Raw genomic sequence first — 25,708 nt, forward strand, 5'->3', positions numbered from 1 at the left:
AACAGCAGAATCCAAACCCTGCAGGCACTTGTGAACTCGCTGATGTCTCTGCAGGTTGGATATCTGAGTGAATCCCTTCCCACACACAGAGCAGGTGAACGGCCTTTGCCCAGTGTGAACTCGCTGCTGTTTCAGCAGGTGGAATGACCGAAGGAATGCCTTCCCAGACTTGGAGCAGATGAACGGTCTCTCCCCAGTGTGAAGTCGCTGGTGCATCAGCAGGATGGATGAGGTAGTGAATCCCTTCCCACACACGGAGCAGGTGAACGGTTTCTCCCCAGTGTGAACTCGCTGGTGTACCAGCAGGCTGGATGACCGAGTGAATCCCTTCCCACACTCAGAGCAGGTGAACGGCCTCTCCCCAGTGTGAACTCGCTGATGTGTCAGCAGGTGGGATGACTGACTGAATCCCTTCCCACACATGGAACAGGTGAATGGCCTCTCCCCGGTGTGAACTCGTTGGTGTTTCAGCAGGTGGAATGACCGAAGGAATCCCTTCCCACACATGGAGCAGGTGAATGGTTTCTCCCCAGTGTGAACTCGCTGATGTGTCAGCAGGCGGGATGACACAGCGAATCCCTTCCCACACACGGAGCAGGTGAACGGTCTCTCCCCAGTGTGAAGTCGCTGGTGCATCAGCAGGATGGATGAGGTAGTGAATCCCTTCCCACACACGGAGCAGGTGAATGGTTTCTCCCCAGTGTGAACTCGCTGATGTGTCAGCAGGCGGGATGACACAGCGAATCCCTTCCCACACTCAGAGCAGGCGAATGGCCTCTTCCCAGTGTGAACTCGCTGATGTGTCAGCAGGTGGGATGACTGACTGAATCCCTTCCCACACGTGGAACAGGTAAATGGCCTCTCCCCAGTGTGAACTCGCTGGTGTGTCAGCAGATTGCATTTCAAAGTGAATCCCCTTCCACTCTCAGAGCAGGTGAATGACTTCTCCCCACCGTGACTGCGCCGATGAATTTCCAGATCAGATTGGTAATTAAATCTCTTCCCACAGTCCCCACATTCCCACAGTTTCTCCATGGTGCGGGTGTCCTTGTGTCTCTCCAGGTTGGACGATCAGTTGAAGCCTCGTCCACACACACAACACGTGTACAGTTTCTCCCCGCTGTGAATGGTGCAATGTTTTTTCAGGCTGTGCAACTGGTTAAATCTCTTTCCACAGTCCGTGCACTGGAACACTCTCACTCAGGTATGTGTGTCTCGGTGCTTTTCCAGTCACACTGATGTTTGAAATCTGTTCCCACAGACAGAATAGACAAACATTTCTCCTTCCATATTGAAAGGCCGATGATATTCAAGTCTTGATGAATCGAGTGATTCCGTCAGATCTTGATGTTTGGTTTGAGTTTCTCATCTGCAAACCCTCCCCTTTTAACACCCTGGAAAAGGAGTTTACAAAAATCATTACTGCAAGTACGGGACAGAAATACAGAACAGAATGGAACATTATTTCCTCCCTTGTTCCCCCAAAGCTGTAAATCCCCATCCCATGCATTCTCTGTCCACCCATCTTGAAATTCAAACACATCGCACATCTGAAGACAGGTTGTCCTCTGCTCCCAATTTTGGATCTGGAATAAAAACAGAAAATGCTGGAAAGCTCAGCAGGGCAGGCAGCATTTGTGGAGAGGTAGTTTTAATTCTCCACTGCACTCCCACTCTAACCTCTGTCTCTCTGGTCTCCTACACTGTTCCAACGAAGCTGAACGCAAGCTTGAGGAACAGCACCTCATCTTTTGTTTAGGCACTTTACAGCCTCCTGGACTCAACATTGAGTTCAAAAATTTCGGAGCATAACTGCTGTCAATTTTGGATTCCCCCCCCACCCAAGAGCCTGTTTCTTCTTTTTCTCTCTCTTAAAGCAATTGGTCATTATCCCATCATTCACACCCTATCTTGACTAATGTTTTTCTAACTCCTGGAATTACCATTTGAATTTGGGCGATCATCTCTTTTGTCTCTCTAATCTCTCCTGTCTTCCAACCTATCACAGACCTTCCCCTTTCAGTGCTTGTTAAAAATCTGTTCTTTTCGAACACTCTCCAGTTCTGACGAATGGTCATCGACCCTGCTTCCTCTCCACAGATGCTGCCTCACCTGCTGTGATTTACTGCATTTTTATTTCGGTTCTACACTCACTAGTTCCCCTCTCCTCCCCTGAAGATGCTGACTCTGGCTGGGTTCAGTTCTACACTTACTGGTCCTCCTCCCTCTCCTCCCCTGAAGGTGCTGACTCTGGCTGGGTTCAGTTCTACACTTACTGGTCCTCCTCCCCTGAAGGTGCTGACTCTGGCTGGGTTCAGTTCTACACTCACTGGTTCCCCTCCCTCTCCTCCCCTGAAGGTGCTGACTCTGGCTGGGTTCAGTTCTACACTCACTGGTTCCCCTCCCTCTCCTCCCCTGAAGGTGCTGACTCTGGCTGGGTTCACTGGTCCCTGAATGGCCACCACACGTTAAAAAAATCCACGCATAGGCATCTTCCACCCTTCAAGATTTAGTTCGGGACCTGGAATTTTAAGTCCTTCATTGAAACACGCCTGAACTTTTTGACGTGAAAGCAAGCCATCCTCGATTCAAGGGATTGCCTCATCATAGGATGGAGGGACAGCCTATGATGATCATCACTGGACCCTGAAGCCCCGCGCACATTCGCTCTTTTGCAAAGATGGCCACGCATGTGCTCTACTGCTCCATAAATCTCAATGGCGGCGAACAAACCTGCAGCTGTCCTTTACAAAGATGGCCGTCAGCCTGGGCCTTTTACGGAGAAAAAGCCCCGGAGTTGCAAATTCTGGAACTGTAGTTCCTGATTCCGGGTTTGCGACCTATACCCGGTGTTTAGGAAGCCTACCTACCGGGTGCGTTACCGCTTGCGCCCCGATGGTTCGGATTCCGCTGCAAACTGCATTTCCGGCCTGTGTCCGCTCACAGCCCTCGCCCACCTCTGATCAAAGTCACACTGCGCATGCTCCAAATACAGACGGGGCACTGGACTCCCCCCGCGTGACTCGGGTACATTCCGCCCGCGGGACACAGGCCATGAGATGTCCTCCTGACGTCACAGGGAGGCGGCGGTTCTGCGCAAGTACGCAAGCGCGAGGTTTGAAATGAAAAAACCCAACCTGGCATGTTTATTTTTAATAATATGATGAAGCTGAGAATTGTATAATAAAAAGCAACCGAAAGGTGCAAATCTGTCATGAATTAATCGCGTTTTTTAAAGTTCTGTCCTCAGTTGCCAGGGGAGACGCGTTCGGCCCGCGAGCCGCGGAAAGGAAGTGACGTAAGAAACGCTGCCGGTGGGGGTTGCCAGGAGCGACGGCCAGGCTGTGCCGAACATACAATGTAGGCGCGGAGGCACCAGATGGGGGTGAAGGGGCGGGAGCAAGGCGATTCTGAGGGTCCAGTTGGGAGTGGGCGGGGCTACAGGGGATGGGGCCACAGAGGGTGTGGCTACAGGGGAGGGGAGGGGCTACAGGGGAGGGGAGTGGCTACATTTTGACAATCGCTACTGTGAAGCGTCTCGGGATGTTTTAATATCTTAAAGGCGCTATATAAATGCAAGTCCTTGTTAACGCCACACCCTTCCGTGCACCCCCTATCTCCTGCCCAGTATAGCATAGAGCTGACCGACCTGGGGAGACCTCACAGTTTCGCTCCTGGTCTGTGCTAGGTTAAGAGAGAAAGTTTCAATTAGCAGAGACCAGTTGGGCCGAATGGCCCGTTTCTGTGCTGTGAAATGTTATGGGAGGGCTGTCAAGTGGAGCTGACAGTGCACTCTGATTGCGGGATCTTTCTAGGTTTGCCTTTCAGAACATTACATGCAGGACAGATCGAGGCCATGGGCTAAAGGAGGGACACTTCCCCACCGGCTCCCCATAACCCCTATCGTTTAAGAAACTGTCTATTTTTGTCACATTTGTTCAATGTCCCAGCTTCCACAACTCTCTGAGGCAGTGAATTCCACAGATTTACAACCCTCAGTGAAGAAATTCCTCCTCATCTCAGTTTTAAATGGGGGGCCCCTTATTCTAAGATCATGCCCCCTAGTTCTAGTCTCCCCCATCAGAGGAAACATCCTCTCTGCATCCACCTTGTCAAGCCCCCTCATAATCTTATACATTTCTATAAGATCACCTCTCATTCTTCTGAATTCCAATGTTTAGAGGCCCAACCTACTCAATCTTTCCTCATAAGTCAACCCCCTCATCTCTGGAATCAACCTTGTGAACCTTCTCTGAACTGCCTCCAAAGCAAGAATATCCTTTCGTAAATATGGAAACCAAAACTGCACGCAGTATTCAAGGTGTGGCCTCACCAATATCCTGTACAACTGTAGCAAGACTTACCTGCTTTTATACTCCATCCCCTTTGCGATAAAGGCCAAGATTCCATTGGCCTTCCTGATCACTTGCTGTACCTGCATACTTACCTTTTGTGTTTCATGCACAAGTACCCCCAGGTCCCGCTATACTGCAGCACACTGCAATCTTTCTCCATTTAAATAATAACTTGCTCTTTGATTTTTTTTCTGCCAAAGTGCATTACCTCACACTTTCCAACTTTTTTGCCCACTCACTTAGCCTGTCTGAGTCCTCCTCACACACTGCTTTTCCTCCCATCTTTGTATCATCAGCAAGCTTGACTACGTTACACTCGGTCCCTTCTTCCAAGTTGTTAATAGATTGTAAATAGTTGGGGTCTCAGCACTGATCCCTGCGGCAACCCAAGAATGAACCATTTATCCCGATTCTCTGTTTTCTGTTCGTTAGCCAATCCTCTATCCATGCTAATATATTTCCCCCAACCCCGTGAACTTTTATCTTGTGCAGTAACCTTTTATGTGGCACCTTGTCAAATGCCTTCTGGAAATCCAAATACACCACATCCACTGGTTCCCCTTTATCCATCCTGTTCCTTACATCCTCAAAGAATTCCAGCAAATTTGTCAAACATGACTTCCCCTTCATAAATCCATGCTGACTCTGCCTGACAGAATTTTGCTTTTTCAAATGTCCTGCTGCTGCTTCTTTAATAATGGACTCCAACATTTTCCCAAACATAGATGTTAGGCTAACTGGTCTGTAGTTACCTGCTTTTTGCCTGCCTCCTTTTTTTTAAATAGGGGCGTTACATTTGCAGTTTTCCAATCTGCTGGGACCTCCCCAGAATCCAGGGAATTTTGGTAAATTACAACCAATGCAGCCACAATCCCTGCCGCTACTTCTTTTAAGACCCGAGGATGCAAGCCATCAGGTCCAGGGGATTTATCTGCCTTCAGTCCCATTATCTTACTGACTACCACCTCCTTAGTGATTGTGATTGTGTTAAGTTCTTCCCTCGCTATAGCCCCTTGATTATCCACTGTTGGAATATTGTTCTACCGTAAAGACTGATAAAAAATATCTGTTCAGAGTTTCTCCCACCTCCATGTTCCCCATTACTAATTCCTCGGTCTTGTCCTTTAAGGGACCAACAGTTACTCTAGTCACTCTATATACCTATAGAAACTCTTGCTATCTGTTTTTATATTTCGTTCTAGTTTACTTCCATAGTCTATCTTCCTTTTCTTAATCATTTTTTTAGTCATTCTTTGTTGGCTTTTAAATACTTCCCAATCTTCTGTCCTCCCACTAGTTTTGGCCACATTGTATGCCCTTGTTTTTAATTGGATACCATCCTTTATTTCTTTAGTTAGCCACGGATGGCTATCTTTTCTCTTACCTTTTCCTTCTCACTGGAATATATTTTTCTTGAGAGTTGTGAAATATCTCCTTAAATGTACAACACTGTTCATCACCTCTGGTACTTTTGCCAAATCTATATCTTCTGGTTACCAACACTCCTGCCATTCGAAACAGTTTCTTCTTATTTACTCTTATCAAACCCCTCCATGATTTTAAAGACCTATCAAATCTCCTCTTAACATTCTCTGCTCTGAGGAGAACAACCCCAGCTTCTCCAGTCTCTCTATATAACTGAAGTCACTCATCCCTGATACCAATCTGGTCAATCTCCTCGTAACCTTCTTTGATCAAAGGAGAACAATCCCAACTTCTCCAGTCTCCCCACATAACTGAGGCCTATCATCCTTGATGGCATTCTAGTAAATTTCTTCTGCATCCTCTCTGAGGCATTGGCATCCTTCCCAATGTGCCCAGCTGAGGCCTAACCAATGTTTTATAAAAGGTTTAGCAATAATCTCCTTGCCTTTGTACTCTATGACTCTATCAATACAGCCAAGGAACCCACATGCTTTTTATAATAAAAGCAAAATTCTACAGCTGCTGGAATCTGAAATAAGAGCAGAAAATGGTGGAAATCTCAGCGGGTCAGGCCGCATCTGTGGAGAGAAACAGAGTTAACGTTTCAGGTCGATGACCCTTTGTACTCCTCTATTCATGTCCACGATCCCATAAGCATTTTTAACCGCATTCTCAACCTTCCCTGCCACCTTCAATGATTTGTGGACATTTACCCCAAATGTCTCTGTTCATGCACCCTTTTAGGATTGTACCCTGTTACTTGAAATTTTTCTCCTCATTTTTCTGCCTTAATGTATCACTTTGCACTTTTCCGCATTCAATTTAATCTTTTTTTTTTAATTTGTTTATGGGATATGGGCGACGCTGGCAAGGCCAGCATTTATTGACCATCCCTAATTGCTCTCGAGAAGGTGGTGGTGAGCCTCCTTCTTGAATCGCTGCATTCCATGTGGTGAAGGTACTCCCACAGTGTTGTTAGGAGGGGAGTTCCAGGTTTTTGACCCAGTGACGATGAAGGAACGGTGATATACTTCCAAGTCAGTATTGCGTGTAACTTTGAGGGGAACATGGAGGTGGTGGTGTTCCCATGTGCCTGCTGCCCTTGTCCTTCTAAGTGGTAGAGGTTGTGGATTTGGGAGGTGCTGCTGAAGAAGCCTTGGCGAATTGCTGCAGTGCATCTTGTAGATGGTACACACTGCAGCCATGGTAATGGTGGTGGAGGGAGTGATCATCATAGGCAATCCCTCGAAATCGAGGAGGACCTGCTTCCATTCTAATAGTGAGTTCTCAGGTGACTGTACAGTCCAATATGGGAATTAATCTCTGTCACAAGAAGGAAAGGGTAGGTGAGGAGTCTGGTTTGATGCACGTTCCTTCCTCTATCTGCGTTTGGTTTCTGCATGCTCTCGGCGACGAGACTCAAGGTACTCAGCGCCCTCCTGGATGCACTTCCTCAACTTAGGGCGGTCTTGGGCCAGGGACTCTCTGGTGTCAGTGGGGATGTTGCACTTTATCAAGGAGGCTTTGAGGGTGTCTTTGAAACGTTTTCTCTGCCCACCTGGGGCTTGCTTGCCGTGTAGGTGTTCCGAATAGAGCGCTTGCTTTGGGAGTCTCGTGTCGAGCAGATGATGTGACCCACCCAATGGACCTGGTAGAATGTGGTCAGTGCTTTGATGCTGGGGATGTTGGCCTGATCAAGAACACTGACGTTGGTGCATCTATCCTCCCAGTGGATTTACAGGATCTTGCGGAGGCAGCACTGGTAGTACTTCTCCAGCACTTTGAGGTGTCTACTGTATATGGTCCATGTCTCTGAGCCATATAGGAGGGCGGGTATCACTACTGCCCTATAGACCATAAGCTTCCACTGAAAGGAGCAGTTTGAAGATCTCCTTAATCGAGACTCTGCCTTTGACACGTGCATCCTTGACTCCATCCCGCAGCATGCTACCTGCCACCATCTCAGCAAAACTCCAGCCCTGCACGAGGTAGAAAAGGCCATCCATTAGCTCAAGAACAACAAGGCATCAAGAGGAGGGAGTAAATATTTAAGGTGGTGGATGGGGTGCCAATCAAGTGGGCTCATTTCCCCTGGATGGTGTCACACTTCTTGAGTGTTGTTGCACCTGCTCTCATCAAGGCAAGTGGAGATTATTCTATTGTATTCCTGACATGTGCCTTGTAGATGGTGGAAAGGCTTTGGAGAGTCAGGAAGTGAGACACTAGCCGCAGAATACCCAGCCTATGACCTGCTCTTGTTTCCACAATATTTATGTGCTGGTCCAGTTAAGTTTCTGTTCAATGATGACCCCCCAGAATGTTGATGGTGGGGGATTCCGCGATGGTAATGCCATTGAATGTCAAGGGGCAGTGGTTAGACTCTCGCTTGTTAGAGATAGTCATTGCCTGGCACTTGTATGGCACGAATGTTACTTGCCAAGTGTCTGCACATTTGATCAGCCTGTGTATGTCTTCCGGAAGTCTATCACTATACTCCTCACTGTTCACTATACTTCTAAGATTTGTGTCATCTGCAAATTTTGAAATGCTACCCGTTACACCCACATCCAGGTCGTTAAGTCACATGCACTCCAAACCCATCTTCATCTGCCTTGCTTTTACCCTGTCTGATCCCTCCTATTTCTGAACTGTTCTCTACTCTGGTGCTATTTCTCACGTTTTTATCTTCTAATTATGATCTCTGGCTTTGGTCTCCCCCACAAGTGTAAGAATTTTCTTTACATCGACCCTATCAAACCCTTTCATAATCTTAATGACTTCCATCAGGCCACCCCACAGTCTTCTCTTTTCTAGAGTAAAGAGCCTCCAACCTGTTCAGCATTTCCTGATCGGTTTATCCTCCCAGTTCTGCTACCATCCTTGTGAATCTCTTTTGCACATACTACTGGTGTCAGGCTAACCAGCCAATGGTTTCTTGTTTTCTCTCCCCCCTCCTTTCTTGAACCGCGGGGTTACATTTGCCACCTTCTGAACATAAAATCATAGAAATTTGCAGCACACAAGGAGACAATTCGGCCATCCTGTCCACGCCGGGCGACGAGCTATCCAGCCTATTCCTACTTTCCAGCTCTTGATCTGTAGCCTTTTAGGTTATGGCACTTCAAGTACTTTTTAAATGCTCCGAGGGTTTCGGCCTCTTACTGCCAATTATTTTACATTTATACACCCTGGTTATTAGCCCCTCTGCTAAGGGAATAGGTCCTTCCTATCCACTCTATCTAGGCCCCTCATAATTTTATACACCTCAATTAAATCTCCCCTCAGCCTCCTCTGTTCCATATGATCCTCGGGGACCATTCTAGAATCTAAGGAATTCTGGAAGATCAAAACCAAGACTCGTGTTATCGGTAAACCCCTAGAGTCTAATCTGGGATAAAGTTAATTACAAACTCACAGAACAAGGAGAATCGCTGTCCCTTTAACAAGCACAAACCCCTGTGTGGAGAAGAGGGGGAGATAAGGAATAATAACAGAAAATGCTGGAAATCTCAGCAGGTCAGGCAATATCTGTGGAGAGGAAGCAGAGTTAACGTTTTGGGATTTCGGATACCATTTACCTGCTCTGTGTGTGGGACAGGATTCACTTCTTCATCGCAGCTTACTGAACACCAATTTGTTCACACCAATAAGAGACTGTTTAAATGTTCTGACTGTGAAAAGAGCTTTTAAAGCAGAAATTATCTTTTGAAACACCAACACACTCACATTGGGGAGAGGCAGTTGACCTGCTCCAAGTGTGGGAAGGGATTCACTCATTTATCCAACCTGCTGACACACCAGCGAGTTCACCAAGTGACTGCAAGGGTTGGATTCTACTGTTATGGTTGCTGTTAATCACCCCCCCCCTTTTCCCCATAGTACAACAATTTATTTTTCCTTCAGATACTTATCCGATTTCTTTTTGAAAGCCACAATTGATTCTGCCTCCACCAACCTTTCAGGCAGTGCATTCCAGATCCTAACCACTCGCTGCGTAAAAATGTTTTTCCTCATGTCGTCTCTGGTTCTTTTGCCAATTACCTTCAATCTGTGTCCTCTGATTCTTGACCCTCTGCCAATGGGAACAGTTTCTATCTACTCTGTCCAGACCCCTCATGATTTTGAACACCTCTACCAAATCTCTTCTCAACCTACTCTGCTCCAAGGAGAACAACCCCAACTTCTCCAGTCTATCCATGTAACTGATTTCCCTCATCCTTGGAACCATTCTTGTAAATGTTTTCTGCACCCTCTATCAATCAACTGTCAAATAAATCAGCTTTGTTTCTTACATACAGTGAGTCGATTCCTTGATTTCTCCAAGAGGAGTCTAATTGATGTCCTGTTACCAACTGTTTCATTTTTTAGCCTTTTCTCCTTTGTTAAAGAAAGACTTGTATTTATAAAGTGTCTTTTATGACCTCAGGACATCCCAAAGCACTTTACAACCAATGAAGTACCTTTTAAATGCAGTCGCTGCTGTAATATGGGAAATGCGGCAACCAATTTTCACACAGCAGGCTCCCACAAACAGAAATGTGATAATGATCAGATAATCTGTTTGTGATGTTGGTTGATGATGTTGGCTAGGACATCGGGGAGAACTCCCCTTTTCGAAATAACATCATGGATCTTTTATGACAATTTGATGGGGCCTTGGTTGAGCAGCACACGTGAAAGATGGCACCTCTGACAGTGCAGCACTCCCTCTGTACTGCATTGGAATGTCGGCCTAGAATTTATGCTCCAGGCTCTGGAAGTGGACTTGAACCCACAACCTACTGACTCAGAGACAAGAGTGCTAACACTGAGCCACGGCCAACACCTCATTAATCTGGATTATTTCAGTTCTCTTACCATTGGTTACTCTCAGACAAGTCCAAGCTCCCCATACCTTCCAGAGCGGCTCTCCAAATGTTGAGTTTCAGGAAAGGTATTGGTAACACACCCGTGTACCTACCCTGCCAGTGATTGATGGGTCAGTGTAGAGGGAGCTTTTTAACACATGAAAAATGACAGACAGGTAATGACCATCTGGTCCATCAAGCCTGTCCCATACAATTGCGATGCCTTGCGTATCACAACATATATACTCCACCTCACCTGAAACCATGTGAGCTCCTGGCAGAGGCAAAAAAACAGATTTTAAAAAACCGAGGCCAATTTGGAAAAATAAATCTGCGAAATTCCTCCCCGACCCAACTAGGCGATCGAAACTAGTGAGGAGATCACTTTGGCCATTAAATTCTCTGCACTATCTACCTTCTGCAAGAGGTAATCTCTGCTGCAGCCAGAAACAAATCCAGCTTTTGCTTGAAGGAATTCAGTGAGTCTGCATCCACCACATGAAACGGCAGATGTCTACTAATCTCTGTGAAAAGAATTACCTCCTGGCATCTAACCTAGATCTTGCCTTATACAATTAAAAGTTGTGCCCCCTGGTCCTGCCTAACCTATTTAATTGAAATAAACGGTCAGCTGTGTCTATTCCCGTCATTATCTTATAAACCTTAATCATATCCCCCCCTAAGGTAAAGTGTCCCAAATCTTTTACATATCTTGATAACTAAGATGCTTTAGGCTAGGAATTAGTCGAGTAACCCTCTTCTGCAGCCTTTCCAGAGCCTCAATATCACCCACCATGTGAGGAGACCAAAACTGGACACAGTATTCCAAGTGCGATCTGACTAAGGTCTTGTACAAGGACAAGACAGTACACCTCGCCTTATACTCAATTGTCCTATGGATACACCCAATACCCTATTTGCTCTAGCTATCGCTGCATGGCATTGAACATAAAGAACATAAGAAATAGGAGTAGGAGAAGGCCATACGGCCCCTCGAGCTTGCTCCACCATTTAATATGATCATGGTTGCTCGTGTACCTTTAAGGATGTATGTACTCGAATGCCTAAATCGCATTCTATCTCCACTATCTTTAATACCTTTCTCTGGATAGTGCATGAATGTTGACCATTTGCCCTGCCCACATATATAACACTGCACTTATCTAAGTTATACATCATTTTCCAGTCTACCAACACTTTAAGATCTGCCTGCATCAGACGAGCCTCTTCTACAGTTCGAGCACTTGCACAGATCTTGGTATCATCAGCAAATTTTCACATTGAGCCACCAATCCCTGACTCCAGATCATTAATAAAAATAGTAAAAAGCTATGGTCCCAACACTGATCCCTGCGGGACACGACTGGTGACAGGTCTCCAAACAGATCCAAATCCATCTATAACTATTCTTTGCCTGCATCCTGCCAGCCAGCTCTGAATCCAGCCCAATATACTTCCACTAATACCAGAGGCTCCGATCTTATAAAGAAGCCTCTGATGCCGTACCCTGTCAAAAGCTTTTTGGAAATCTAAGTAGACAATGTCTACTGGGCTTCCCTCATCCACCAACTTTGTGACTTTTTCAAAAAATACAGTTAGATTTGTGAGACATGACCTCTTTAGTATGATGCCAGGTTGGGTATCCCTAATATGTCCCTTCCTAGACAAGTATTCATATATTGCATCCCTTATGATTCTTTCAAGCATCTTGCCTAATACTGATGAGTCTATAGTTGCCTGGGTCTGCCTTGTCAATTTTTTTTTAAATGGGGAATACATTAGCCTTCTTCCAATTTGTAGCAACCATTCCAGAGTGCAGTGAGCTATTAAAAATACTGGACAGGGGCTCGTACAGCACATATCCCATCTCCCGGAAGACCCTTGGGTGGATATCATCCATCCCTGCTGCTCTATCTGTTTTTAGGTTCTTAATTTGGCAGATGGAGTATGATGTGGGAAAGTGTGAGGTTATCCACTTTGTCAGGAACAATAAAAAAGCAAATTATTATTTAAATGGAGAGAGATTACAAGGTGCTGCTGTACAGAGGAACCTGGGAGTCCTTGTGCATGAAACACAAAACGTTAGTATGCAGGTACAGTAAGTAATTAGGGAGGCAAATAGAATGTTGGCCTTTATTGCAAGGGGGATAATGTATAAAAGCAGGAAAGTTCTGCTACAACTGTACAGGGTATTGGTGAGACCACACTTAAAGTACTGCGTACAGTTTTGGTCTCCTTATTTAAGGAGGGATTTACTTGCACTGCAGGCAGTTCAGAGAAGATTCACTAGGTTGATTCCGGAGATGAAGGGGTTGATTTATGAAGAAAGGTTGAGCAGGTTGGACCTATACTCATTGGAGTTTAGAAGAATGAGAGGTGATCTTATTGAAACGTATAAAATTCTGAGAGGGCTTGACAGGGTAGATGCAGAGAGGATGTTTCCACTTGTGAGGGAATCTAGAACTAGGGGGCATAGTTTAAGAATAAGGGGTCACCCATTTAGAACTAAGTTGAAGAGGAATTTCTTCCCTCCGAGGGTCGTGAATCTTCAGAATTCTCTGCTCCTGAGAGCTCTGGAGGCTGGGTCATTGAATATATTTAAGGTGGAGATCGACACATTTTTGAATGATAAGGGAATGAAGGGTTATGGGGAGCGGGCAGGGAAGTGGAGCTGAGTCCAAGATCAGATGTCATGATCTTATTAAATGGCGGAGCAGGCTCGAGGCGCCAAATACCTGACCCCTGCTCCTATTTCTTATGTTCTTATTAATTCTTCCTAAAACAATATGCTTATCTATATAATGTTACTGATAAAACCAATATTAATACATTCTAATATACAGGCATCATCTTCAAGGGTGAAGATTCATGCTAAGTACTTATTTAATATTTCCACCATACTTAATGAATCCTTTGCAACCTGTGCTTGAATACACATCAGTTGCCCAATACAGTCTTTGATAGTTCTCTGACTTCACATAACTAAAAACGCTCTTCCCATTACTGCCAGTTATCTACAATCCTTTTCTCCATTAGACTATTTGCTGATCTAATAGCAACCTTCATTTATTTTAGTTTTTCCTTGTATTCAACCCTGATTATTTGAGTATTAAATGTTTTTAATTATTGAAACATTTCTGTTTACATCTTATTTGTCTTTGTACATAGTCTGTCAGCCACCTCTTTTCCTTGCCACATTTCCTTCTTTTGATTTTGGGTACATGTTTGTTTTCCACATTTTTTATATTGTTCGTAAGAACTTTCCATTTATATTCAACATCGGTCTCATCACTACCGAGGAGCGTTAGCCAATTTGCCCGTTCCAAATCATCTGCCATTTTGGAGAAGTTTGCCCTTCTGAAATCCGGTATGAGTTGCAGATTCTCAGTACCTTTTAGTTCTACAGGTTGACCCTCCCTTATCCGGCACCCTCGGGACCTGGCCTGTCCCAAACGAGGGATTTTGACGGATGAGGGGAGATCACGTGTTTTGGTGAACTGCGCCTTTAAGTGTTGTTGCTGGGGTAAGTATGTGTGCGCGCCGATTGGTTGGACCAACTATCAGTTAGTCAGTCAGCCAATCAGTGTACAGGGGGCCCCGACGAATCCGCAGGCCTCAGAAGAGTCGGCCCAACCCCCCCCCCCCCCAAAGGGAGCGCTGTGTGGAGGAGCGGCCGGCCCGAGGACTGTGGTTGCAGGAGTTCCAGCAATGTTCGAGGATGAAGCAGCCGATTGAGGAGAAAGATTATGTTGGTGAGTAAGATTTTGACAGTTGTGTTCTGCGCTTGCGCCACCCGGCGGCTGGGAATGGACCCGGGCGAGGGGTAGTATCGGATAAGAGGTTCAACTTGTACTAACCAATTGGAAGCGTATAATGTTGAGATCACTGTTGCCCAGATGTTCCCCCACACGGAGGCCTGATACGAGGTCAGGCTCACTACTAAACACCATATCCAATATATGATTTTACCTAGTTACTTCATTAACATGTTAAGTCAGGAAACAGTCTTGTGTATTTTCAATAAATATTTCAGCTGCACTTCACCCCACAGCAGCAGGTAAACCATGGTGCCACTGAATTCCAGGAAAATTAAAATCGGCCATCAGACAAATGCAGCGTTTTATATTAAAAGCATTAGTGATCAGTTTCCATAATAACTCATCACATTCAAGTGTCTGACCTGGGGGTCTATAACAATTACCAATAATTAATCCCTGCCCGTGAGCTTGGTCCACTTGAACTTACTACTAGGGGATCAAGGGGTATGGCGAGAAAGCAGGAATTGGGTACTGAAGTTGCATGTTCAGCCATGAACTCATTGAATGGCGGTGCAGGCTAGAAGGGCCGAATGGCCGACTCCTGCACCTATTTTCTATGTTTCTATGAACCCAGATAGCTTCAGCTGTACCTGATGAGGCAATACCAAGTCTCTCTCTAGCTGTTCGATTCTCACTGATTGAAATAGCAACCCCACCTCCCCTTTGACCTACACTATCCTTTCTCAAACCATTGTAGCCCTTTAGGTGAATGTCTGTGTCATCATTGTCATCTAGTCATGTCTCAGAAATACACAATATGTCTAAATTCTCCAACACAGCACAGGATTACAATTCTAACACTTTGCTTCTAATACTCCTTGCATTTACATGAAAGCAATTTAAAGGTCCCCCATCTTTTTCTTAAAGTTATTAATTCTTGTTTGCTTCCTGGTTCATCTTCATGCTGAGCATCTATGTAAATTTCACGTGCTGTAAGGCTAACTTTGAACTTATCTACACGATTCCCTTGCTGAAGTCGGGGATAATTCAACACCCTCTGCCAGCCTTTTAGCTCCCAAGAGTTTAAGATGGAGGCCATCCCTCTTAAACAACTTACGTTGTCCAGTAAACACCTCCCAATTATCGATGAAGTGAAGCATCTTCTTTTTGCAGAGGTCCCGACGCCAGATGTTGAATCCCACGATTCGGCTATTCCTCTTCATCGATCTGGACATGATTAGCAATAGCCCGGAGACTACTACCCTTGCACCGCTTTGTTAAAGGACATCTATGAGGCTTTTGTGAGAATCCTGCAAAACAAATGGACTTCTAGCCATGATATCATTAGTTCCAATATGTAAACCTACTACAGAATCCTAACATTCACCTTTCATTAGTTCATCCACACGATATCGGAGATCAGTTACCTTTCCCTCTGGAAAACAGAAGACTGCTCTTGACAGAGCCTCACCTCTACATAGGGTGCTGTCTGTGTGCATGATGATAGAGTCCCCAATGAGGATTGCCCCTTGCCTCTTGCTCTTGCTTGGCTGTTCAAACAACATCCTCTTGGACTTTGCAGCCTTCCTCTTATCTTTTCCAAGCTGAGGATTGAGGTTCGGTTTCACTGGTGCTGACATCACTGCCTGTTGTGTTCTCCAAATCATAAAGCGGGGCATTACCTTTTTAAAGTAATAAGAATCCAAAGAAACTGCCCCTTTAAACGGGCACAGAGACTCTCTCCCTTTAAAAACAGGCATGGAGACTGTGAAACTAAGAAAGAAGTATTATTGGCCAACTAAAAGTAAACCGGATGCTGGCGCCTGTAAGTAGCGCTCCACCAGCCGACATTCGACTGAAACCCGACTGCTGAAGCTGTCATTGTCAGTGCCAGGCACAGGACCAGGGGGCGAGGGACAATTTTTGGTCCGGGTCTCTGTGCATGGTGATGACATCAGCATCACGAGGTGCAGCAGAGCAGGGTGCAACGTCTTACCGGCGCTGCAAAATTCCCACCAAATTTAACAGATAGCGCTGTTCTCACCACGCCCAGTGGCAAACTCATTTGCACCCCATTTCACCAGCTGGGGGCATTAACGAGAGATGCAAAGTAGCAAAATTTCACACCCTCTTCCTTTAAACAGGCACAAAGACACTGCAAATTTAAACAAACGTAGATACATTGCCCATTTTAATCAGGTACAGAGACACTGCCCCTTTAAACAGGAAATGATACCCTCAAAGCCTCTTTGTACACGTGCAACATCCCCACCGACATCTGGGAATCCCTGGCCCAAGCCCGCCCTAAGTGGAGGAAAAGTATTCGGGAAGGCAATGAACACCTCGAGTCTCTTTGTGAGCAACGAGCTGAAGCCAAGCATCGACAACAGAAGGAACGCGCGGCAACCCAGGCTCCCCACCTCCCGTTCCTTCAACCACCATCTGCCCCACCTGAAAAGAGACTGTAAGTCCCGCATTGGACTCTTCAGTCACCTGAGAACTCATTTTTAATGTGGAAGCAAGTCATCCTCGACTCCGAGGGACTACCTCAGAAGAGAAGCCCCTGCCCCTTTAAACAGGCACACTGACCCTGCCCCTTTAAACAGGCACACTGACCCTGCCCCCTCAGGGAGAGCGCGCACTGTATTGTTCACCCATTGATTGATTGGAACAGTAGCCCCGCCCCCCACTGCTGATTGGCGCAGAGCAGCGCCCGCTGGGTGGGCTGATGCCTCCTGCAGCCTCGCCATTGGCTGCGGGCTGAGTGGCGGCGAGCGGGAGGGCGGTTGGCTGACGGGCTCCGCTCGCGGCCCGGATGTTCGGAGAGCAGCAGCGGGTGAGGTAGGGCGGAGTTATGCGCAGGCGCGGGCCAGGCCATTGTAGAGGTTTGTGCCGCCACGTCGTAGGTGGGCGGCGACTGGCCTTGGTTATTGGTGGGAGAGAAAGGGAGAGATGGCGGTTTGTGGGGAAAGAGTGCGGCCACCATCTTTGGGCAACACAGGCCCACCCGCGGGGAGCAGGGAGCGAGAAGGGCGGGGCTTGCTCTGACGTCACAGCGGCCAAAAACAAGTTGTTGTTGGAGGGGTTTGGACTTTGTTATTAATCACATGCAGAACTGATCCATGGCAGAGTGCCGGTGCACTTGGGTTTCTACGTGAATTATTTATTAATTTTATCTCAATCGGATCACAAAAAATCATTCCCCATTCACTAATTGGGGTTTTCAATGGTGGAGTTACTACCCAGCCTGTCCCGCGGGACAGAGAGTGCCGAATGAAGACTGGAGTAGCCAGCGCGCAGGCGCAGGGCCGGGCTCTATCTGGAGCATGCGTAGTGTGGGTTTGATTAGAGCTGTCGGAGGGATGAGAGGGGATGGTGACCGAGTTTTACTTCGATGACGAAACATAGAAAATAGGTGCAGGAGTAGGCCATTCGGCCCTTCTAGCCTGCACCGCCATTCAATGAGTTCATGACTGAACATTCAACTTCAGTACCCCATTCCTGCTTTCTCGCCATACCCCTTGATCCCCCTAGTAGTAAGGACCTCATCTAACTCCTTTTTGAATATATTTAGTGAATTGGCCTCAACAACTTTCTGTGGTAGAGAATTCCACAGGTTCACCACTCTCTGGGTGAAGAAGTTTCTCCTCATCTCGGTCCTAAATGGCTTACCCCTTATCCTTAGAGGGCGCAGTGGAACACTGCAACTGGTGGGTAAGCTTCATAAGTAACTGGTGTAGGTCGTAAACCCGGACTAAGAAACTACAGATCCCGCGTTTGCAGCCCCAGGCTTTCCCCCGGTAATAGGCCCAGATCGACCTTCGCCATCATTGTAAAGGAAAGCTGAGGTTTTGTGCGCTGCCGTCATGATTCATCGAGTGATGAAGCACATGCGTGGCCATCTTTGAAAAGGAACAAAGAGTGGGCTTGGCTTTTGGGTCCCAGTGAATGTGGGAAATGCGGCAGTCAATTTGCGCACAGTAAGCCCCCACAAACAGCAATGTGATAATGACCAGATAATCTGTTTTTCTTATGTTGATTGAGTGATAAATGTTGACCAAGACACCAGGGATAACTCCCCTGCTATTCTTTGAAATAGTGCCATTGGATCTTTTGCGTTCACTTGAGAGAGCAGGTGGGGCCGTAGTTTAACGTCTCATCCGAAAAGCAGCGCAGCACACCCTCAGCACTACACTGGAGTGTCAGTCTAGATTTTTTTTGTACTCAAGTCCCTGAAGTGGGTCTTGAACTCACAACCTTCTGACTCAGGTTGAGAGTACTACCCACTGAGCCACAGCTGACACTGTGAAAGAAACAAAAAATGGGTCTAGAAGAGGTGTAAATGGGAATGGCAGAATCATCAACTGCTGCCATCGAAAAAAAAATAGGGGCAGAGGTTATGGTCTGAAATTATTGAACTCGATGTGGAGTCCAGGAAACTATAGACCAGTTAGTCTAATATCTGTCGTTGGGAAAATACTGGAGTCCATTATTAAGGAAGCAGCAGCAGGACTTTTGGAAAAGCATAATTCAATCAAACCGAATCAGCATGGTTTTACGAAAGGGAAATTGTGTTTGACACATTTGCTGGAGTTCTTTGAGGATGTAACGAGCAGGGTGGATAAGGGGGAACCAGTGGATGTGGTGTATTTGGATTTCCAGAAGGCATTTGACAAGGTGCTACATAAAAGGTTACTGCACAAGATAAAAGTTCATGGGGTTTGGGATAATATATTAGCATGGATAGAGGATTGGCTAACTAACAGAAAACAGAGATAAATGGGTTATTTTCCGGTTGGCAAACAGTGACTAGTGGAGTGCCACAGGGATCAGTGCTGGGGCCTCAATTATTTACAATCTATATTAATGACTTTGATGAAGGGACTGAGTGTAATGCTTGCTTATGATATAAAGATGGGTGGTAAAGCAAATTGTGAGGAAGATACAAAAATCTGCAAAGGGATATAGACAGGCTAAATCAGTGGGCAAAAATTTGGCAGATGGAGTATAATGTAGGAAAATGTGAGGTTATCCACTTTGGCACAAAAAATAGAAAAGCAAATTATAATTTAAATGGAGAAAAATTGCAAAGTGCTGCAGCACAGAGGGACCTGGGGGTCCTTGTGCATGAAACACACAGTTAGTATGCAGGTACAGCAAGTAATCAGGAGGCAAATGGAATGTTGGCCTTTAATCAAGGGAGATAGACCTTAAAAGCAGAGAAGTCCTGCTACAAGCGCACAGGGTATTGGTGAGGCCACACCTTGAATACTGTGTACAGTTTTGGTCTCTGTATTTAAGGAACAATATACTTGCATTGGAGGCTGTTCAGAGAAGGTTCACTAAGTTGATTCCGGAGATGAGTGGGTTGACTTATGAAGGTAGGTTGGGCCTGTACACATTGGAGTTCAGAAAAATGAAAGGTGATCTTATCGAAACATATATAAGGTAATGAGAGGGCTTGATAAGGTGGACGCAGAAAGGATATTTCCATTCATAGGAGAACTAAAACTAGGGGGCATAGTCTCAGAATAAGGGTCTGCCCATTTAAAACTGAGATGTGGAGGAATTTTTTTCTCAGAAGGTTATAAATCTATGGAATTCTCTGCCCCAGAGAGCTGTGGAGACTGGGTCATTGAATGTATTTAAGGTGGAGATTGACACATTTTTTGAGCGATAAGGGAATAAAGGATTATGGGGAGCAGGCAGGGAAGTGGAGCTGAGTCCATGATAAGGTCAGCCATGATCCTATTAAATAGCAGAGCAGACTCGAGGGGTCAAAATGGCCGACTCCTGTTCCTATTTCTTATGTAAAGTACCTGATCAAAAGATGAGGTGCTGTTCCTCAAGCTTATGTTGAACTTTGTTAGAACAATGCAAGAGGCCGAGGTCTGAGTCGGAATGGAGTGGAGAATTAAAGTGACAGGCAACTAGAAGCTCGGCATCGCACATGCAGACTGAATGGAGGTATTCCGCAATGCGATCACGCTACCTGCGTTTAGTCTCCCCAATAAAGAGGAGACCGCACCATGAGCAGCGAATACTGTATACTAAATTGCAAGAAGTACAAGTAAATCAGTGTTTCAGTTGGAAGGATTTTTGGAGCCCTGGACCGTAGGAAGGAAGGTGGTAATTGGGCAGATATTGCATCTCCTGTGCTTGCAGGAGAATGTGCCTTGTTGAGGGTGATTTTGAGGAGTGTTGCAGAGGGAGCGGTCCCTTTGGAATGCTGAAGGGGAGGGGAGGGGAGGGGAAGATGTGTTTGGTGGTGAGATCACACTGGAGGTGGAGGAAATGGCGTTGGATGATCCATTGAATGTGGAGGCTTGTGGGGTGAAAGCTGAGGACAAGGGGAAGCCTACTGTGGTTCTGGGAGGGGAAGGGGTGAAAGCAGAAGTGCTGGAACTGGAATGGACATGGTTGAGGGCCATGTTAACCACGGCGGAGGGGAATCCACAGTTGAGGAAAAAGGAAGACATATCAAAGGCACTAGTGTGGAAGGTAGCATTGTCAGAACAGGTGCGACGGAGACGGAGAAACTGGGAGAATGGAATGGAGTCCTTGCAGGAGGTGGGTTCGGAGGAAGTTTAGTCCAAGTAGCTGTGGATGTTTGTCGATAGCCTATCCCCAGAAATGGAGTCAGAGAAGTTGAAGAAAGGAAGAGTTGGAGATGAACAATATGAATGTGAGCATGCGCGGCATCAAGAAAGTTCCATCGAAAGTGGCGCTTGCGCGGTGTCAGTAACAACCGAGTGTGGCGCGGGGTATCAGTGAGAAAGCATTTTGATGGTAGTGTACTTCATTGGCTGTAAAGCGTTTTGAGATGTCCGGTGGTCATGAAAAGCACTATATAAATCTAAGTCTTTATTTCTAGTGATCATAATTGAGTTAGATTTTGCGTAATCATGGAAAAGGACAAAGATAGACCAGGAGTAAAAGTTTTCACTTGGGGAAAGGCCAATTTTAATAAGCTGAGATGCGATTTAACAAAAGTGGACTGGAAACAGCTACTTGATGGTAAATCAGTGTCCGAGCAGTGAAAGGCATTTAAGGAGGAGAAAGTGAGAGTTCAGAGAAAATATGTTCTCACAAAGAAAAAGGGTGGGACTCCCAAATCTAGAGCCCCCTGATGTCAAAGGGGATGTAGGATTTGATAAGTCAAAAAAGGACGCTTATGATGGACACCGAGCACTCAATACTGAAGAAAGCATAGAGGAATATAAAAAGTGCAGAGGTAAAATTAAAAAGGAAATTGGGAAAGCAAAGAGATGGCAGGAAAAAATATTGGCAAGTAAAATCTAGGAAAACCCAAAGATCTTTTTATATAAATATATAAAGAGCAAGAGGATAACTAAAGAAAGAGTAGGGCCTATTGGAGACCAAAAAGGAGGCTTGTGTGTGAAGGCAGAAGACATGGGTATAGTTCTTAATGAATACTCGGCGTCTGTCGTCACAAAAGAGATGATGCAGACATTGTAGTTGAGGAAGAGTGTGAAATATTAGATGTGATCAACATAGTGAGAGGGTTAGGGGTTACTAAGGGGTTTGGCATCTTTGAAAGTCGATTAAATTGCCAGGCCCAGATAAAATGTATCCCAGGCTATTGAGAAGCAAGAGAGGAAATAGCAGAGGTAGTGACCATCATCATTTTTCAATCCTCTCTGGCTATAGATCTGGTGCTGGAGGACTACTAATGTTCCACAGTTTAAAAGGGGTAGACAGAGTAATTACAGGCCAGTCAGCCTAACCTCGGTGATGGGTAAATTATTGGAAAAAGTACTGAAGGACAGGATTAATTGTCATTTAGAAAGTTACGGATTAATCAAGGACAGTCAGCATGGATTTTTTAATGGAAGGTTGTGTCTGACTAATTTGATTGAATGTTTTGAGGAGGTAACAAGGAGGGTCGATGAGGGTAGTGTGTTTGATGTAGTCTACATGGATTTTACCAAGACCTTTGACAAGTTTCCACATGGCAGACTGGTCAGAAAAGTAAAAGCTCACGGGATCCGTGGCAAGTTGGATCCACAATTGGCTCAGAGGCAAGAAGCAAAGGGTAATGGTTGATGGGTGTTTTTGTGCCCAAAGGATGTTTCCAGTGGAGTTCTGCAGGGCTCTGTACTAGGTTCCTTGCTTTTTGTGATTTTATATATCAATGATTTAGACTTCAATATAGGGGGCATGATTAAGAAGTTTGCAGATAATACAAAAAATTGCCATGTGGTTGATAATGAAGAAGAAAGCTGCAGACTGCAGGAAGATATCAATGGACTGGTCAGAACAGTGGCAAATGGAATTCAAGCCGGAGAAATGTGAGGTAATGCATTTGGGGAGGGCTAACAATGTAAGCGAATACACATTAAATGGTAGGACACTGAGAAGTGTAGAGAAACAAAGGGACCTTTGAGTGCATGTCCACAGATCCCTGAAGATAGCAGGCCAGGTAGATAAGGTGGTTAAGAAGGCATATGGAATATTTGCCTCTATTAGCCAAGGCATAGAATACAAGAGCAGGGAAGTTATGTTTGAACTGTATAAAACACTAGGCCACAGCGAGCGTACTGCATGCAGTTCTGGTCACCGCATTACAGGAAAGATGTGATTGCACCAGGGGGGATACAGAGGAGATTTATGAGGATGTTGCCAGGACTGGAGAATTTTAGCTCTGAGGACTGATTGGATAGACTGGGTTTATTTTCATTGGAACAGAGGAGGCTGAGAGGAGATTTAACTGAGGTTTATAAAATTAGAGTGGATAGGACGGACCTATTTCCCTTAGCAGAAGGATCCACGACCAGAGGGCATAGATATAATGTAATTGGTAGAAGGTTTAGAGGGGAGTTGAGGAGAAATGTTTTCACCAGAGGGTGGTGGGTGTCTGGAGCTCACTGCCTGAAAGGGTGGTCGAGGCAGAAACCCTTATTGTATTTAAAAAGTACATGAAGTACCGTAACCTACAGGGCTGAAAGTGGGATTAGGCTGGATAGCTCTTTTTCAGCCTGCGTTGACACAATGGGCAGAATGGCCTCTTTCTGTGCTGTAAAAATCTATGATTCTATAACACCAATTTCCTCTTGTCTGATATAAACCAATCACAGTCACTGACACCAATCTACTCTACCCCACAGGCCCAGAAAGATCAAACTCAGCCTGTTACTTGGTCTGGACTTGTCTCCATTCCAATGCCGAGGGGATTGCTGTACCTGATGGAGGGGCAACATTTGGGGCTCTCTATTCTCCACCAATTCCCATTCCTCTTCTTTCTGGTGGATAATGGAGGTGTCAGTGTGTAATGTGCAAGTCAGTAAGAATTGTCAGCAAGGATTAATCAGCACTTTCTAATTGGAGATGTTAATCAGTCGAACATTTCAGACACTGATTTGTAGATTTTGTACCAAGGATTGAAGTAAAATTAATAATTTTATTGTAAATTAATTTTTGACGAGAGTCCCTGAACTAAGGGGCCAGAAAAAGCAGCAAACCTGAGGACTGGGAAAATTTTATAATACAGCAGAGGAGGACAAAAGGTTTAATTAGGAGGGGGAAAATAGAATATGAGAGGAAGTTTGCAGGGAACATAAAAACTGACTGCAAAAGCTTCTATAGATATCTGAAGAGAAAAAGATTAGTGAAGACAAATGTAGCTCCCTTGCAGTCAGAATCAGGTGAATTTATAATGGGGAACAAAAAAATGGCAGACCAATTGAACAAATACTTTGGTTCTATCTTCACCTAAGGAAGATACAAATAACCTTCTGGAAGTACTAGGGGACCGAGGGTCTAGTGAGAAGAAGCAACTGAAGGAAATCCTTATTTTCAGGAAATTGTATTAGGGAAATTGAAGGCTGATAAATCCCCAGGGCCTGATAGTCTGCATCCCAGAGTACTAAAGGAAGTGGCCCTAGAAAAAGTGGTGATCATTTTCCAACAGTCTATCAACTCTGGATCAGTTCATATGGACTGGAGGGTAGCTAATGTAACACCACTTTTTAAAAAAAGGAGGGAGGGAGTGAGAGAGAAAACAGGGAATTATAGACCGGTTAGCCTGACATCGGTAATGGGGAAAATGTTGGAATCAATTATTAAAGATGTAATAGCAGTGCATTTGGAAAGCAGTGACCGGATTGGTCCAAGTCAGCATGGATTTATGAAAGGGAAATCATGTTTGACAAATCTTCTAGAATTTTTTGAGGATGTAACTAGAAGAGTGGACAAGGGAAAACCAGTGTATGTGATGTATTTGCACTTTCAAAAGGCTTTTGACGAGGTCCCACACACTAGATTAGTGTGCAAAATTAAAGCACATGGTATTGGGGGTAATGTATTGACGTGGATAGAGAACTGGTTGGCCGACAGGAAGCAAAAAGTGGGAATAAACGAGTCCTTTTCAGAATGGCAGGCAGTGATTGTGGGATACCACAGGGTTCAGTGCTGGGACCCCAGTTATTTACAATATACATTAATGATTTGTATCGGTCTTCATGGTAGAAAACATTAAAACATCCCAATAGTGGTTAATCAAGGGGCTATATGGAGGGAGGAACTTAATACTATCAGTAATGAAGTAGTACTCGGTAAAATAATGGGACTAAAGGCGGACCTGTCCCCTGGACCTGATGGCTTACATCCTAGGGTCTTAAAAGAAGTGGATGCATTGGTTGTAATCTACCAAAATTCCCTGGATTCTGGGGCAGTCCCAGCGGATTGGAAAACCGCAAATATAACACCCCTATTTTTTTTTTTAAAAAGGAGGCAGACAAAAAGCAGGAAACTATGGACCAGTTAGCCTAACATCTGTTGGGAAAATGCTGGAGTCCATTATTAAGGAAGCAGTAACAGGACATTTGGAAAAGCATGATTCAATCAAGCAGAGTCAGCATGGTTTTATGACAAGGAAATCAATTTGTTGGAGTGCTTTGAGGATGTAATCAGGGTGGATAAGGGGGAACCAGTGGATGTGGTGTATTTGGACATGCAGAAGGTATTCAATAAGGTACCACATAAAAGGTTACTGCATAAGATAAAAGTACACTGGGTAGGGGTAATATATTAGCATGGATAGAGGATTGGCTAATGAACAGAAAATAGAGAGTCGGGATAAATGGGTCTTTTTCCGGTTGGCAAATAATGACTAATGGGGTTCCACAGGGATCGGTGCTAGGTCCTCAACTATTTGCAATCTATATTAATGATTTAGATGAAGGGACCGAGTGTAATGTAGCCAAGTTTGCTGCTGATACAAAGATGAGTGGGAAAGCAAATTGTGAGGAGGACATGCAAAAGAGCCGACAAAGAGCCGCACGGCCCTTGATCAGCAGCCCTG

General features: G+C 45.3%; 1 pseudogene; it reads right to left on the minus strand.

Annotated features, from left to right (window-relative positions):
- LOC139273708 (zinc finger protein 721-like) overlaps positions 1-25,708 on the minus strand; it is a 494,469-nt pseudogene that overhangs the window by 276,054 nt on the left and 192,707 nt on the right.

This window comes from Pristiophorus japonicus, chromosome 9, assembly GCF_044704955.1.
Source record: "Pristiophorus japonicus isolate sPriJap1 chromosome 9, sPriJap1.hap1, whole genome shotgun sequence".
Classification (NCBI taxonomy): Eukaryota; Metazoa; Chordata; class Chondrichthyes; family Pristiophoridae; genus Pristiophorus; species Pristiophorus japonicus.